Genomic DNA, 16,331 nt, shown 5'->3' on the forward strand with positions numbered 1-16,331 from the left:
AACCTCTTCAGTTTGGGATCTCTGATACTCCATACCGTGGAACTTCAGGCTGCCATCTTTAACTCATATGGGGCAATTACAGACTTCATCTTGGTGCCCATTTCCACAAAACCTTTAGGAATTTCATACTGTGTCACTTCTCACCAATTTGACTGAAACTGGCCAGTGTTTCAAAAATTATTACACACACACACATATATACACACAGTTAATATGCTTTGTTATGCCTCAGAAGAGCAACCTAAATAATAATAATAATAATAATAATAATAATAATAATAATAATAATAATAATAATAAACAACAACAATAATAATCAGAAGTCTCCAAAGGAGGAATAGTTTCAGAGCAAGGAAAATTGGAAGAAGGACACAATCATGGTAATATAAATGTTCTGTCATAAACTGATGAAATCGTAAAACAGCAATGCAATGTTGTTGACTTGGTGGGGTCTGATAAATGTGAATTTGCTCTCTCTGACTAGGAGAAAAGGAAAACAGAATTCTAATTCTTATTCGATTTGGACAGGTCTACTGATAAATAAAAGTGATGCATGTTTTGTCAGCTGCCATCGGGATACTTGGGAATTTTATTGGGAGGTCATGATGGCACAGCATAAGATTAAAGGATATGAAGCATAAAATCATTTCTAATTGCATTCAGCTTATCAACTCCAATATCTCTAATCATTTCAGGATGTTAAAAAAAGCCAATAAATGCCATACTCTCAAAATGACAAAAAATAACTTCAAGCCACAAAAGTTTTCCAGGCTGCATGGCTGAGCTGCAGATGTTCAGCAGTGTAACAGATACAAATTGATTGCAGAGGTCAACAGAAAATCTTGATCAAGGAAACAGGTCATACACAGCACTGCCCTGAATGGCAACGCTTATGCAGAAGAAGTATCTGATCTTGATATTGAAGAAGACAGTGACAAAACTTCAAAGGAAGCAGGACTTCAGAGAAAGCAGCACTGGAGCCAACATCACACAAGGTGGCATCAAATTAATTTTTAATAAACTGTTTGTGGATCAATCACTCTATCAGATTTAAGTTGTCACCAGTGATACACCCACTGCAACAGTGATTCAGATGTTTCACAACAGTTATGATTCCTAGAGAAAGTGCAAATTCAGTGTGCTTTACAATGACCAATATAGAGTCCTTTATGCCATGGAGGAGTAACTGCACATTCTTCTCAGAACTACATAAATATTGATTATTCCGTCTATAAGCAGAGCCACATAAGCGATTTCCTATTTGCAGGATCACATAACAGTATCCTAACTGGAGGGAAAATGTCCTTTTATACATTTAGAAATGAAAGAGATAATGAGCCACTGTAATAAAATTCTGGTCCAGGAAAGTTCCTGGTCAGCAGTGATGTGGTCAAACTAAGAGCTGGAGTTAAAACCAGGTTAACAGATGACCACATTTTAACCTTCACTTGTTGCGATCCATGCTGTACAGCTGCCCTGCTTCCCAATCTGAGCATCCTGCTGGCAAATAACAAGAATAATCTCCAGCCTGACATGAAAATTCAGCACATTCGCAAAAAGAAGAATTCATAGATTATTTTGCTTCCAGGACCTGGAGTTACTCCCTCTGGCACCCACTGCAAGACTCCCAATGACCACTGGAAGCAAAATAAAAGGTAAACAGGACCTCGAGTTTAAAATGCCCATCAACCATGAAGCTATTATTGGGACTGTTGGGCTGGAAGTTGTCCATGCACTCAAGAGACGGCAGCTATGAGGAGCACAGAAGCATACAAGAGGGACATGTCCCCCAGCACCTCTGCACATTGGTTTTGTTGCAGTGATTTGCTGTGTGTGATTGTAATAAGTGGAGCTAGCGACTAACTTTTGATTAACTTTATTTCTTCAATGACACAGTGAGGATAAGGAGGAAGGGGAAGTCTGTCAGAGAAATCAATTAAGTAGGAGAGTTCTTCTTCCTAGGGAATACAAGAATAATTTACATTTTCTGATGGGGACTTTCAGAATGGAGTACTTCCTTGTGAATCGATATTTTGCAATACTGCCACTTCCAAACAGCAAGTTTATTTTCATAGAAACTGTGGGAAAAAATCCTTTCCAGAGTTTTTTGAATCAGCTTTTTGCAGAACTTCTGCAATTACAAAACATCGGCTTGTTTCATTTTGAGGTGCAAACAAATATTAAGGCATTGACATCTCCCTCAGTGTGGAAAGTCCTTTCTCCACATAGTTCTGGTTTAAAACTTTTCTGCTCCTTCTTCCTCTACTCTTTCCAATACAAATGGAAATATGAACTCAGCTATGGAAAGCTTTTGCTCTTGTCATTGTTGTTCACGATAAAACCCAGCCGAAGAAACAAATAACGGAAAACATTTTTCTCTCAAAAAAAAGTTCACTCAACATTTCCTTTTACACACTTGAGTCAAATCCTTAGCACCTCTACCTGACAACAATTCATGTGGCACCTCAAAGGGAGGTGAATTTGATGTGAATTCTCTCAAATGCTATTCTCTGTTTCTTTTTAAGAAGATACAAGACACACACACAAAAAAAGAAACAGGACACTATGATTCCCCATGACAAACCTCTGTAAAAACTTCCACAATGTAAAAAAATCTAAATATCTCTGTCTCTGAGAGACCTTTGTTTTTAAGATTAAGAAAAGCCTTCCAGTACCTAAAGGGGGCCTACAGGAAAGATGGGGAGGGACTCTTTGTTAGGGAGTGTTCTAATGATAGGATGAGGGGTAATGGCCTCAAATTGAAAGACGGTAGATTTAGATTGGGTATCAGGAAAAAATTCTTTACTGTGAGGGCGGTGAGGCACTGGAACAGGTTGCCCAGGGAAGTTGCCAATGCCCCATCCCTGGAGGTGTTCAAGGCCAGGCTGGATGGGGCTTTGAGCAGCCTGGTCTAGTGGGAGGTGTCCCTGCCCATGGCAGGGGGTTGGAACTGGGTGATCTTTAAGGTCCCTTCCAACCCAAACCATTCTATGATTCTAAATCCCTCCACAAAGGTAATCTTATGCAAGGGATCAGTTCTGGCTGGTGCTGAGCACTGTCACTCCCATTTGACAAAGCCCATAAGCATATGCATAATTTCAAGCATGTCAATAATCTCACAGCCTGACTAAGGCTCAGGCTCAAATGATTCTGAGATCTGGATGAAATGCTGAGCACCTAGCAAAACAAAGTCCCAAGCAACAATAGGCCTTAGGTCCTTCACAAATTACTGCTCTGAGATGTATGAACTTAAGTTGTCACTAGTGACAAGTAGTGCATTGAGCTAAGGGACAGATTTTTTCAAACAGCTGTTGCTCCTTGGCAGTCTCCTCTTGGAAGCATAACAAATTTGCACCCCAAAGGGGTTCAGGTGGTTCAGACTATACTGTGTAGCTCCAAATCCCCTGTGACCCTTTCTATGTCTCTTGGCAGTTTATAATCCAAGGTTTCCTTGATTTGTCTGTTAGGGTCTAGAAGAGAAGTCCATAGAAAATTCAGATTTGGAAGGGATCTCTGCAAGTTCATCGGATCCAATCCCCTGCACAAAGGGAGACACCTTCAAAGTTATATGGGGTTGCTTAGGGTCTCATCCAGGTAGGATTTGAATATCTCCAAGGATGGAGAGTCTGCAACCTCTCTGAGCCCCTGCTCTGGTGCTTGGCCTCTTAGAGGCTTACTCCTCATGCTTCTGGCCCTGACCACCTGAGGGCCCCACTGCAGGACTCTGTTCAGCCTTTTAACATCTTTCTTGCACTAGCAGCTCTTACCCTGGGGACTGTGGATCAACCCCCACCAGAAATTTATAACCCTTGGAAAAATCATCCTGTGTTTTGTTTCCCTCCTGTACCCAGCATCGATGGGTGCCCAGGCTAAACCAAGCCCACCAGCACCGCGCTCTGGTCACATCCATACATGGTGCTTTCTTTCCATCTCCCTGTCTGCAGGATGCTCATATGTGTGAGGGTCATCTCACCTCAAATAACTCGACACTTACTGTGCGGTGAGAACAAGCACGGAGGGGAGGGTGAGATGCTGTTGTGTAGTCGTACCTGCCACCATGCAGTCATGTACTTGTAGTAAACAGGTGGCCACGACCTCAGACCCTACTGAACTAGGTTTGGCAACATCGTATTGTCCAAGGGTAGGAGTGAACATGAATGGTTCCCAGGGAGCCGCTGTTAAACCCGTGCATACTGCTGTTCCCAGACTCCCAGACACTTCAGGTCTAGAGGTTGCTCAGTTACTAAAAAAGAGAGAGAGAAGGAAATAAAGAATGTTTGAAATATCCTTCAAACACAGTTCAGAGAATGATTTCACATGCTTTGAACATAAATAGACTCCCTCCTCATTAATTCATCATATCAATTTCTTCAAATAAGAGATACTAATGAAATTTCTGGATTTATCCTAAGTTTTTTGAATCTGTGACTTGTCTGCTATTTCAGTATTCCTGAAATATATGGATTCAAAATAGCTTTGAAACAAATAGGTGGTGATCTGAACCTGATCGGTACAGTTGGCTGACCACAGACTGTGGTGCAAATGCTTTCATTATTAACACCAAATTCAGTATATGACTTGGATTCAGTTTGGTGTCTGGGTGGAAATTATTCCCTTGTATGGAGGACAGGTGCTGAGGTGGACCCCAGAAGGTCTGATCTGCACTCCTACAAAAGGGTCCCAGTGCCACCTGAACCAATTCATTTATGGTTCTCCTCTAGTGTCCACATGTAGTCAGTGGAAAGTCTTGGACCCAATCTGGACCCAATCTGCCTCCCCAGCAGCTTACCTACATGGGGGTCTATTCCCCTACACAGGACTCCCGTGATCTTCGAAACTTCAACCCTTCCTTGCCATCTACCTCCTCTGTCATGAGAGTGCTTCATGCTCAAGGATTTAGAAAGCTCACCCCCAACATGATTTAAGCCAAACTCTTGTGATTAGAGGTCAGTATGGAGAAGAATCTGTCTTCTGCCAAGCTCTTTGGCTTCGCTCTGAAGCACTTCCTACAGGTCAGTGTCAGAGGTAGGGTAGTAGACACGGTGGATTTCAGGTCTGTTTTCGGTTGGCAAGGTTCCTATTTCCCTGAACTACATGATTTGTCTTTTTCCCTAAGATCAGGGGACTTTGGGATATAGAACACATCTTATGAGGTTTATAAAATGCTGTGTAAATTTTAGGTAGAAATTTATCCCACTAAGCAATAACGACAAAGAACCGTGTGTGAAATCTAAGCTTTTATAAAGAAGGGGTTTTATTTTAGAATCTGTACTTTCCTTACAAATCCAAAAGCTCATATAATGGTGTGAAATAGAAAATGTTCCTTGATGGTGAGCCAAAACCTACAGTTTTAAAAGTCCTTTTCCAGATAAAACTTATATTTCTTACATTTGGCAACATTTGATTGGGATGGTTATTATTATTTATTATTTTAACAGCACAAAAAAAAGTGTATTAAGTGCTTGCAAAGAAGCAATAGCAAGACAAATTCTTTAACTAAAAAGAGCATTTGATCCATGGATAGAGTTAATGTCCACTTTAAATGATGGCAGGCCATTTTTCAACTTTTGTTGTGTTTGAAATAGAATTACTCCAATTGTAATTTCATTTGAGCATTTTTTTAATTTTTATTTTTTTTTTCTAGTGCTTTAGAGTAGGAAAGCTACCTTAGGAGATGATTGATAATGTATGTGAGGGAAGAGAAAAAGTTTTAAAATGAGATCTATCAGGAATTAAACACTAAGCCAACTCCCAACAAGAATAATAGAGCTGTACTCAAGAGTAAACACAGACATTTTGAGAGAGCCCAAGGACATGAGAGGTGTTTAAAAGCATCCCTCCAAAAATAACCCACCTTCGTTCAAACGTTTATTTTGGCCCTGAATTAAAACATAAACATATGGCTCCTAACTAGCCAAGCACAGCTGCGCTGCTGCTGGAATGGTACTAGTTAGATAATTTTTGGGTCAGTGTCCTGTGCTGTCCTTCCTAGCGTTCTTGCTGCCTTTCTCGACAGATCCAGGGGGGAAGCACTGGTAGCACCCCCACATGCCCGGGGGCTCTGTGCATCCCCCCTACACCCATTTTGGTTGCAGTGTTGGCCCAGCCTAGCTCCTCTGAGTTTTGTGTCTCTGACCCTTCTCCTTCCTCACCCGTCAGGCTGCTCCCAGGAGAGGGGGGGAAGGAACAGCCCCCCGTAGCAGCGAACAGCCTCAGGGTATGAAAAAACTTTGCACCTCGCGAAACCCTTGCCCAGGACCATTATCAGTCATGGCATTACAGTTATTAACATTATTACCATGGGCTACAGCTGCAGCCAGAAGGAACTGATGCAGAACAGTGTGCCGAGCTACATTACGTGCATTATCAAGACACTCCAGCATTTCTCACACAGGCGCTGCACGAAGGGTAGCTCCCCACTGGGACCCCTAAATATCCGTTTCAGCCACTGGGCAATAGTGGATCGTTATGCACTGGGCATTTGCAGGAATGCAGCTTCCCAGGGCGCACACGAGCCCAAGGTGCAAGAGCTATGAGCAATGCCTGGTGCTCCTGTCCCTTGTGGCTCCTGGGCTGCAGAAATCTCTTCTTTGGGTTTTATTCAGACAGTTTTACACTCTTTTATGGAGTTGCAGCACTTTATTACAGAAACATTCCTAATGAAAGCTGATTCTAATAGCTCCCTCTCTAGTATGAAAATATTTTTTTTTTTACCAGTTTTATAGCTCTCTAAATAAACACTGCCTCATACTTTTCCATCCCATGTATCTCTTAACTGTTAATTACACTGAACTTCCCTTGACCTCTTGCTCAGGAAGAGTGGAAACTACCAGGCTGCTTAACTAAGTATGACCTGCTTGTCACAGCAGTGCTGACAACTTTGCAGTCACCGTACAACCCTTCCTGCTGCCTTCCCGTGATTTACTGCTTCATGCCTGGACTAAGAAGTACGAGTTTCATAGAAAATGCAGCTTCTGCGTCCTGCTGTGCAGAGGGAATGCACTGAAGCTGTTTCAGCTTCAAATCTCAGAGTCAAATTCAAACGTGAGAAGAGTTTCTTGGGAAGTTTAGCCAGCCCAAGCAGTGGGTGCAAAGACGGACACCGAGTGATATCATTGGGAGCATTTAAGGATCTTTGGATGAAACGTCATATTGCAACACTGAGTTGGGAAGAGATGGTCTTCATATCATACCACAGTGAATTATCCCTTATTTAAACATGAATGTAAGTTAGCTCTTAAAACCTGAATTTTTTTTTCCTCCAGAAATCAGAATCTTCCTACTGAAGTCTACAGCAGAGATATTTTTCTTGATTACTAGTGTCCCTCTTTTAGATGATGAACTTCATCTGCTTTCAGCTAAAGTTGTTCTTGGAAATGGCCAACCATTTGGAGAGTTTCAGTGAAACCCTAAGATACTAATTTGTGAGTTTCCCTGATAGCAGAAGGTGGCAATGACAGTAAGAAGTACTTGCCAAAGCTTAACTTCCCTGGGCGCAGTGTGAGGAACATTTACAAACGCCTGAGAGAAGCTGGTCTATTTCCATCAGGTGGGATATAGGCTGAGATTACTGACAATCAATTACTGCCTTTTTTTCCAGAGCACATGCCTCTGGAAGGTGCTCCAGAACCCCCAGACAAGAAAAAAAGGTTATTTACTCTGTGTCCTGGTTTTGGCTGGGATAGAGTTGGCTTTCTTACTAGAAGCCAGTATAGTGCTATGTTTTGAATTTAGGATGAGAATAATGTTGATAACACACTAGTGGTTTTGGTTGTTGCTAAGCAGTCAACGCTTTTCTGTTCCTCATACCACCCCACCAGCGAGTAAGCTGGGGGTACACAAAGAGCTGGGAGGGGACACAGCTGGGACAGCTGACCCCAAATGACCAAAGGGATATTCCATACCGTATGATGTCATGCTTAGCATATAAAGCCGGCGGAAGCAGAAGGAAAGGGGCAGACATTCAGAATGATGGCATTTGTCTTCTCAAGTAACTGTTACACGTGATGGAGCCCTACTTTACTGGACATGGCTGAACACTTGCCTGCTGGTGGGAAGTAGTGAATGAATTCCTTGTTTTGCTTTGTTTGTGTGCGTGGCTTTTGCAGTACTTATTAAACTGTCTTTCACAGAATCACGGAATCTTCAGAGTTGGAAGGGACCTCTAGAGATCATCTAGTCCAACTCCCCTGCTAGAGCAGGGTTGCCTAAAGCACATCCTTCAGGGCTGCATCCAGGCGGGTCTTGAAAATCTCCAGAGAAGGGGACTCCACAACCTCCCTGGGCAGCCTGTTCCAGTGCTCTGTCACCCTCACTGTAAAGAAGTTTTTCCGTGTATTTAGAAATTTATCTCAACCTATGAGTTTTCTCACTTTTACTCTTCTGATTCTCTTCGCCATCCCAACTGGAGGGAGTGAGTGAGTGGCTGCGTGGTGCTTGGTTGCCGGCTGCAGTTAAACCACGACACCCTGTCTTACACTGAGATCTCTGATCTCCCTTCCTTTAGATGACCAAGCTAAGAATGAATGTGGTAGCTTTTGCAGAAGTGGAGAGAGCAAAATAATGACAATAATGACTACCAACAATCGATAATAAACCAGGCTTTACCACAAGAAGAGTTAAAGCAAGAAACTGGAAAAGATCATGAGTGTGTTTTCCTTCCATCTTTGTTACTGATTCAGGGCATGAATTTGGTCCTGACCTCCTCTTGCCCCATGTCCTAGCTCACCTATTATAAACATATGTACCCAAAAGAGGAGCCACAGAGCTCAGTCCTTTAGCATTAGTCAAGTCCTCAGGGTTAACCAGCTGAAAGATTTGGGAATTAATATTGTATTCTTTTTTATGAGAATTCCACAGATGTTTCCAGAGAAGGATGGGGAATTTCTGTGGCTGTCCATTTTTTCTCACGAGTCAGATCATTTATGTTTAGGTGCTTAAATATAAAGTTAGTAGCCCAGTTTCAACCACCTGGCTTTGAATTCTTTAGTCAAAAGGAATTTAAAGGAAGTGCTGAGCACACCTGCACAACAGCAGCGTATTATTAACCCAGCCCTTGAATTTTTCCAACTCATTTCTTTATGCATGATACAGAAATCAGAGAAAAGATATCTGCACAAGCAATTAGATGTTGTGTAATATCAGGACACAGGAAAAATGATGTGACTGGAAAGGCAAAACATGATAACCTCCTAAAAAAAGGGATACACATGTAAAGCAAATAACATGTATGTGGTGGGATGTCTTCACCGCTACTGGGTGCTCGGAGTGACTGGGGCCCACAGGCAAAAAAGCCTAAGTGTTTTGACATGTCATGTCCAGGGGCTTCTCTCCGTCTTGATTGCACACCCAGCGGCTCTTTGCCACTTCTGTTATATAAGGCAGTTCTTGCTGGCCACCATTACCTATTTTTCCCTGAGTAAAACGCACTCAGGCTCCCTCCATGCAGCTGTGCAACGTGCAGCTTGCTGCTAGTTTGAAGGGCACCCCTCCCCCTCCTCCCCTGATGATCCAAGAATACAACACTGAAGTGCCTTAATGGTAGCATCAAATAACCTTATGCCATACATTTTTAATTTCTAAAATGGTCTTCATTAGAGTTTCAGGGTTCTGAGAACAAGTGTGAAACGTTGCTAAAATGCATGAAAACATCTTACCTAAAAATAAAGTATTGCCCAATTCGTGCTGCATCACCCCTATCAGTTACTGACACTTTTTCTGGCAACTAATATGGCTTTATGACCACAGTATCCAAAGACCTGGTAATCATTAAGGATTTTTTGGCCTCATAGCACCCTGGAGATGTAGTAGTGTAAAATATAAAGACTTGAGCCATTGATGGTTGAAGAAAATGTACATGAACAATGCAAGCTCTTAATGCAGGCATTGAGATCCTGCACAGTTTCAAGAGGATTATGAATTGTCACCACACTAGAGGTCAAAACTCAGGCCTCATTGTCAGAAAAGTTTGTCAGACTTCAATATCCAGATCTGGGGCATGAGGAAGTTGGTTTAGTTGTCAGAGAAGTCAATCCCAAGAAGCCTTCTCCTAACCACCTAGAGACAAACTTAGCTTCTTTTGCCTCTCATACTCTGTCTGCAGAGCAGTTGGGCTGAATGTCATCACAGTCAAATAGGAAACTTAATTAAAGGCTCCTTTTAAGTACCTACCAGTCCAGAAGTCCTCCTGCAGGGAATTAGAAAGACTAGTTGCAAAGCTCCCCTTTTCCTCTTTCCTTTTCTGCTAACAGATGTTGAGCCACTATTTCTAATCTTGCCCCTCCACCCAGAAGCAGAACGAAATGTGTTACTTTTCTGAGCTTCATGAGAACCTTTTGAAGTAGACAGTGCTTTATTTTATAAAGAAGAAACTGAATAGATGATACAAACTCTTCCAGGGCTGAGCTTTAACACAGATGTTTTAATCATCATTTGCTGTTATTTCCATTGCCCCATCCCCCGGGGCTGCGGTGGTATCATGGTCCTTTATCTCTTGCTGGTCTCTCCTTCCTGCAGAACACAACAAACCTGCTGTGCTCATTCAGAAGAGGGCCACAGGTTTACACTGGCAGCTTTCAAAAAAACAATTAGGCTGCTACCCCAGGTCATGATAAGACTGTTATCTCTAATAATGTCAAAATTATCAGGAGGACTCTTATTTCATATATTTTCAAAGCTTCTGTACAAGCTACATAAAGCTGAAGCTAACCTCATTTGCTTGAAGTGCATTCATTAGCAGTGCGGAAGCTGACCAGGGCTGTATCACGTGCTCTTGTGGCTCCATTAGGATTCATGGTGAAGGGCTGATCAATAACTACTGAGCTCTTAGGGCTGCCATATGGAGAGGAAAAAACTATATATAAACCCTTAAAGATCTTAATTAGGCAAAACCAAAATTATTATGTTAATAAGCCAAAAAGTGTTTAATATTAATCTAGTTCCAACAACTTCTGCCTGAGGATTGGGGATGGCCTACATTAATCACTGAGTGTAGGAAAGCAGGTGATAGCTGCTAAAAGAAGCAAAGTAGGCAGCATCTGGCAAAGGGATCTGCTTGGCAGTTTGTCTCCTTGTTAGCACTAAGCTGTGGGATGTTTTGCCTTCATTTCCACAGAGCTCAATGTTCAGAAAATCTTGGTGCTCAGAAACTCTAAATGGGACAATATTTTCAAAAGACACCTATTGCAAGCAGCAAAAGAAATGCTTTTGAGTGTCTGGTGGTTTTGTGTAGGTCAGAGGATCTCAACCCCTTCCATGCTTTGAATTCCTATCTCCAAAGGGAAAAGACTCAACATATAACTTGTCCTATCAGCCTTCAGCCTTACGTTTTCCTTGTTCCTTTTGCTGTATAGATAGAAAGAAAGAGAGAAAAGGAGAGAAGATGGAGATTTTCCCTGTAGTCTTTGGATCAAGCCTTCATGATCTAAGTCCTTAACCTCATTTGAAGATGCTACTAATTAATTTGATGCCTACATTTGAATGAAGTAGATCATATGCCCTTAATGAAAACACTTCAGCCTAGAGATGCTGAGGAAAGAGCAACACATAAAAGCACAGGCAGAGCAGCCAGATCTGGCATCTGACTTCTGACTTCGGAGAGCTTAAAGCTTTTTACAATTCAGGCTTATATTATGTTAGGAAGTAAACCAAAGGGTTATCGGGTTGGGCACGGTGAAAGGTAGCAAAAGGCCCAGCAATAGAAAAGGGGTTTTGAGAAAGCAGTGTGCAGATGTAACACAGAGGGAAGAAAGAGGTAAAAGACTGCTCCAATTCATGGCTGCCTCCCTTACCTTATGGCAAAAATGAGCACTTTGCACTGAGTGGTACTAAAAGCCTTCTCTTCTCCTTTGGAAATCAGACTCAATTAACTGCCTACCTTTCCCAGGACAAACCTGATCTACTGCAACTATTTCCCTTGAGATACCTCCTTCTAGCAGGGTTTGGACAGTGCGAGCTCTCTCAGTGCTGCTGCCTTCTTCTTTTCCCCACTGCTGGTCCATTCCCCACCCAGGAAGGAGGGACACAAGGTAGACACACAGTCCTCCACCTTGGGTGTAAAGCATCCACTCTGATGTTCTCTTGATGCTGGCAAGAAATAGGCATCTAAGCAGCTGGCAGCTCTATGTTTCTAACTTAGTCACAATCTTCCCTGAAGATTTCACGCTTGTATTACCAACTTTCTGAAATTATGTCCTTTACGTACAGGGAATGCCATATTCTAACAGCTTTGGCAATCAGCCCCAAAAGCTTCACTGGACTCTTTTGTCGAGAAACCTGAAGTGCCAGCCATGCAGATGAGATGCCCGTGAGGCTTTTGCAGTTGGGCATCCAGAGACTGAGTCAATAGGAGTCACCAAGTACCTTTGACACAGTAGCCATAAAGCCAGACACATAACAACAGATAAACACTTCAAGGCAAAGAGTAACAATTCCTCTTCTGAAATTTCAGCCAGCAACCAAGTACAAAATGAGACTTCTTTTCGTCATTAAGGAAAAAACCCATGTATTCATAAAATGGAGATGTGCATTATTATATACTGCAGAGTACTGCTGCTCTCAGACAGAGGGGACCGTGATTTTCAGAAATCAGTTTTAAAAACACTGATATAGAAATATGAATCCCTTCCATGGACTAACAAGTCAGTGTACACCAGTTACTTTACAGCATCTGACCTGTGTTTGTGCTTTTAGTCTCCAGTGAATATAAGTTAACACGTCCCTTTTTCATTAAGTCCATTAGCCCAAAATCCCTCACATTTACTGTCAGGTCTCCTAAGAGAAGTGCCTGTACCTGGGTAATGATCATGAAGCAGCTGACGCAGAGTGACTTACGACTCCCCAGTAGTGCATTCATATGTCAAAACATTTCTGTTGCTAAACTTTTGGAAGGACAGGTACATCAGAGCTATCACACAGTAAGTAATGTACCAGTGGGACAGACTACACTATTTTTCCTTGCAATAACTTGAAGAATTTTTCCAAGGTAGTGTGCTAAGCGCTTTCCATTTCATCATCGCCATTGTCACAAAGACTGAATTTCTGTTGGGAGGTATTTTTCACCCCTATTTGATACCAGGGCTGGAAAGGCTGCAGGACTTCAGAACCTTGACTATTTGGGTGAACATCTAACTTCAGGTTCCCATAACTGACGTAGTAACAGCTGAAAAATAAGCTAAGGGACTAAACTTCTATTTACTTCAACTGAGCTAAGACTTCTTCATAAAAATGTTAACCTAGTTCAGTTTCCCCACTTCATTGCTACAACAGGGTTTATTCAGAAGCGTGGTCTGTAGGACAGATCGGCCAGTTAAAACGGGCACACGCCCACGTCTGCAACTTTAGCTTGTACTGTCGTGATGCTACACACAACAGCCCTGTCAGAGATCTGCTTTTTTAGCCATCTATGCATACTGTGAGGGTACATATCCAAGAACCAGCATAGGTCTGACTTGCCTTGCATCCCCGCCTCTTTGGCCTTTCCAAGTTAGGACACAAGATAACAACTCAGCTCATTTCAGCTCAAACTTATTGCATTTTCTTTAGTAGTTAGAGGAGTGTAAATAAGCCACATGAGAAGTATAAGCTACATAAGAAGTATATACATGAGAAATATATCCGATTAGGACATACACATTTTATTATAATTTACAGTACTGCTTGTTTGGGAAGCATTATGTGAAGAGTAAATAACATTTCAATTTTTATAACTGTCATAAACCAATAGGCCTGAGCCTCAATCAGCATACTGCCACTTATTCTTGCATTGTACGTTTTCTAAATAATTTGCCAACCTTTCTAACAACACACGAGTGATTTTTCTGTCACTCAGAGAAGAGGTACAGTCAGTTGGGTTCATAACTAATACCTTCATTTGGATAGTCCTTACTGCCCAAGAAGGTTCGTATCCACTTGTAGCAGCCTGAGTTGAATTAGGCTCTGTCACCTTAGAAATACAACCTGTTACCAAAAGCAACTGCTTTGCTTCCTTTATGTATTACGTTTGCCTCTTTGAATAGAAATGTTGATCTTATTTATATTGCAAGCATGTTTCTCATGAGACTCAAGAATCTACCAGTTTGCATCGGTTTAAAGAATGAGGTGCCAGAGAAAGACATCTTCTGCAAAGGTACAAATATCTTCTGCAGGGAGAGGGATTAAGAGACACCACTATATGTAGTAATTGTAAAGATAAATGGACTGGCAAAGTTATATATTGGCAAGTCATCTGAAGCTGATAAAGTACAAGTAGCTAATTAATGAAATCATCCACATTTTGTCATGCCCACTGGAAACTATGCCTGGATTTGGGGCTTTTCAGGGGCTGTGCACTAAGCCAGCTGGAAGTGCTTACATAGAGCAGAGGATCATGTTAAAAAACTATGATCAGCATGAATTCACTTTGTGAGCCTCTGTGGCAGGGACAGCTGGTGAACAACACGAGAACAAAAGCAAAACTCTAAAGGAGAGTCTGGAGTATCAAAATGTGTTGAAGCCCACTAGAAACATAGATGAAATGTGATTTATTGTATCTGAAGGCAGTGCCTGGCTGCAAAAGAAATAAAAGGGAGGTAAAGGGCAAGAAAAATCTCAAAAGAATAGAAAGTACAGGTGAAAGATTGCAACTGTCCAACAATTCCTACCCTAAAGAACTTCTCTTTGCCCTACAGGGACAGGCAAAAGAAGAGCTTATTGCATTTACAGACTGAGTTGTTGACTATTTCTCACAGTATGATAAGCAGGTCACAAGAATAAGTAGTCTGTACAAACACCATACCACACTCTTGCATAAACACCATACCACATTTAAATTGTGGAACTCATTGCTGTGATATATCATACAAGCTAGAAGAACAAATGGATTAAAACCCAAATTAGTCATAAGCCATATTAATGGACGACAGGTCTACTGGCAGCTATTAAACACAAAGTTTAAATTGTGTTTAAGGTTAAAAGGTTGAATCCTTTGCCATTCCAGGGCCTCTTGTTAATTGCTGGAGTTTGCTGGACAGGTGAGACTTCAGTTTGCTCTCAGGCAACAGCATTTCCAAGAGCCACAGCATCTTCCTGGTGATGGATTACAGTCCCGCACCTGTTCTTGTTCCTTTAGACCTGCCTTCTGTCTTTCATGCCCTTGACCAAGAAATTTTTTTTTTTCTCTGCCATTTTTGGTTCCTGGTTGGTCTGAAGAGATTTGCTCCCTCCTGACTTTTGGGAAGCTCTTGGAGTTGCATGAAGAGTGTCCACCTGCCCAGGTGCAAATGCAGGAAGACCAGGAATGCTTTTAAAGACGCAGCTTGTGAGCCCCAGCTCTGCTTCTCCGGACTGTTTATTCCTCACTTTGTGTCTACCCCATTTCGCCTGACACTGATTTGATCCCAAGCGTCACACATTAAAACAGAAGTGTTACATAGCTCCTGTCAGACCCTCCTGCTGTCCCAGTCCTGCTGCCACACAGTCATGGTTCTCACAGGCAGCTTCTGACAGTGCGTAAAACTCTTCTTACTTTTGGCCCCCCGTTTTCAGGGAAAATAACGAGACGCTGGAAAACACAGGGAGTGTTGTAGAAGATAACGGACACTCTGCAGGTGAGCAAAATGTTTCATTTTAAACACAAGACACACACACTAATCCCCCTGCCCTGTGCTTGGCTTTTGCTGTTCCCAACCTGTTGCCTTTACCGCTAAGAGCTCGGAGGTAAAATGTAACGCATCACTTTGAACCTCCCCACCATTACAAAGAATTAAATCAAGGCTCTGACTCACATTTCACAGTCAATTTAAGGGTGGATGAAGTTTAGGTTCTCTGCCTCCCTCCTCACAGTGGTATTCAAACTGAGCTTATAAATGCCCCTGAACTGCTACAATTCACAGCCCCTGGATTAATGTAAATCACCACCAGCTACAGTTTATATTAATGCTCTGGGCTTCAGCAGTCCTGGCTTAATTGCCTGCAAACCTGAAAACATGGTTCCATAATTTGATATTGCTGTCGAAGTGCTGGTCCCATCCCTCCCCCCGCCCCGGGGCTCTGCAATCCTGGGAAGCCACTCGGGATGGAGCCTTGTTTATTTGGCTGCATCAGCATCGCGCTGGATCGAGCCCCTCCGACTCTCCCTGCTGTGCCGGGAGGGATGACTTTGGGGCACGGCAGGCTGCTGGGGCAGAAAGCAGTGCAGACTTATGTTGCCTTAAACCAAATATTAAACTACATTCTTTATTTGTCAGTTTTACAGGCCAATACAAAGAGCAAAGCACCCCTTTTTGTTTGAAGAGCCTGTTTTCCTGCGACAAGCTCCGAGGCTGGTGTGTCCAGGGCTTGCGCACGTTATTGTC

The sequence above is a fragment of the Rissa tridactyla genome, chromosome 2, assembly GCF_028500815.1.
Source record: "Rissa tridactyla isolate bRisTri1 chromosome 2, bRisTri1.patW.cur.20221130, whole genome shotgun sequence".
In the NCBI taxonomy this organism is placed as follows: domain Eukaryota; kingdom Metazoa; phylum Chordata; class Aves; order Charadriiformes; family Laridae; genus Rissa; species Rissa tridactyla.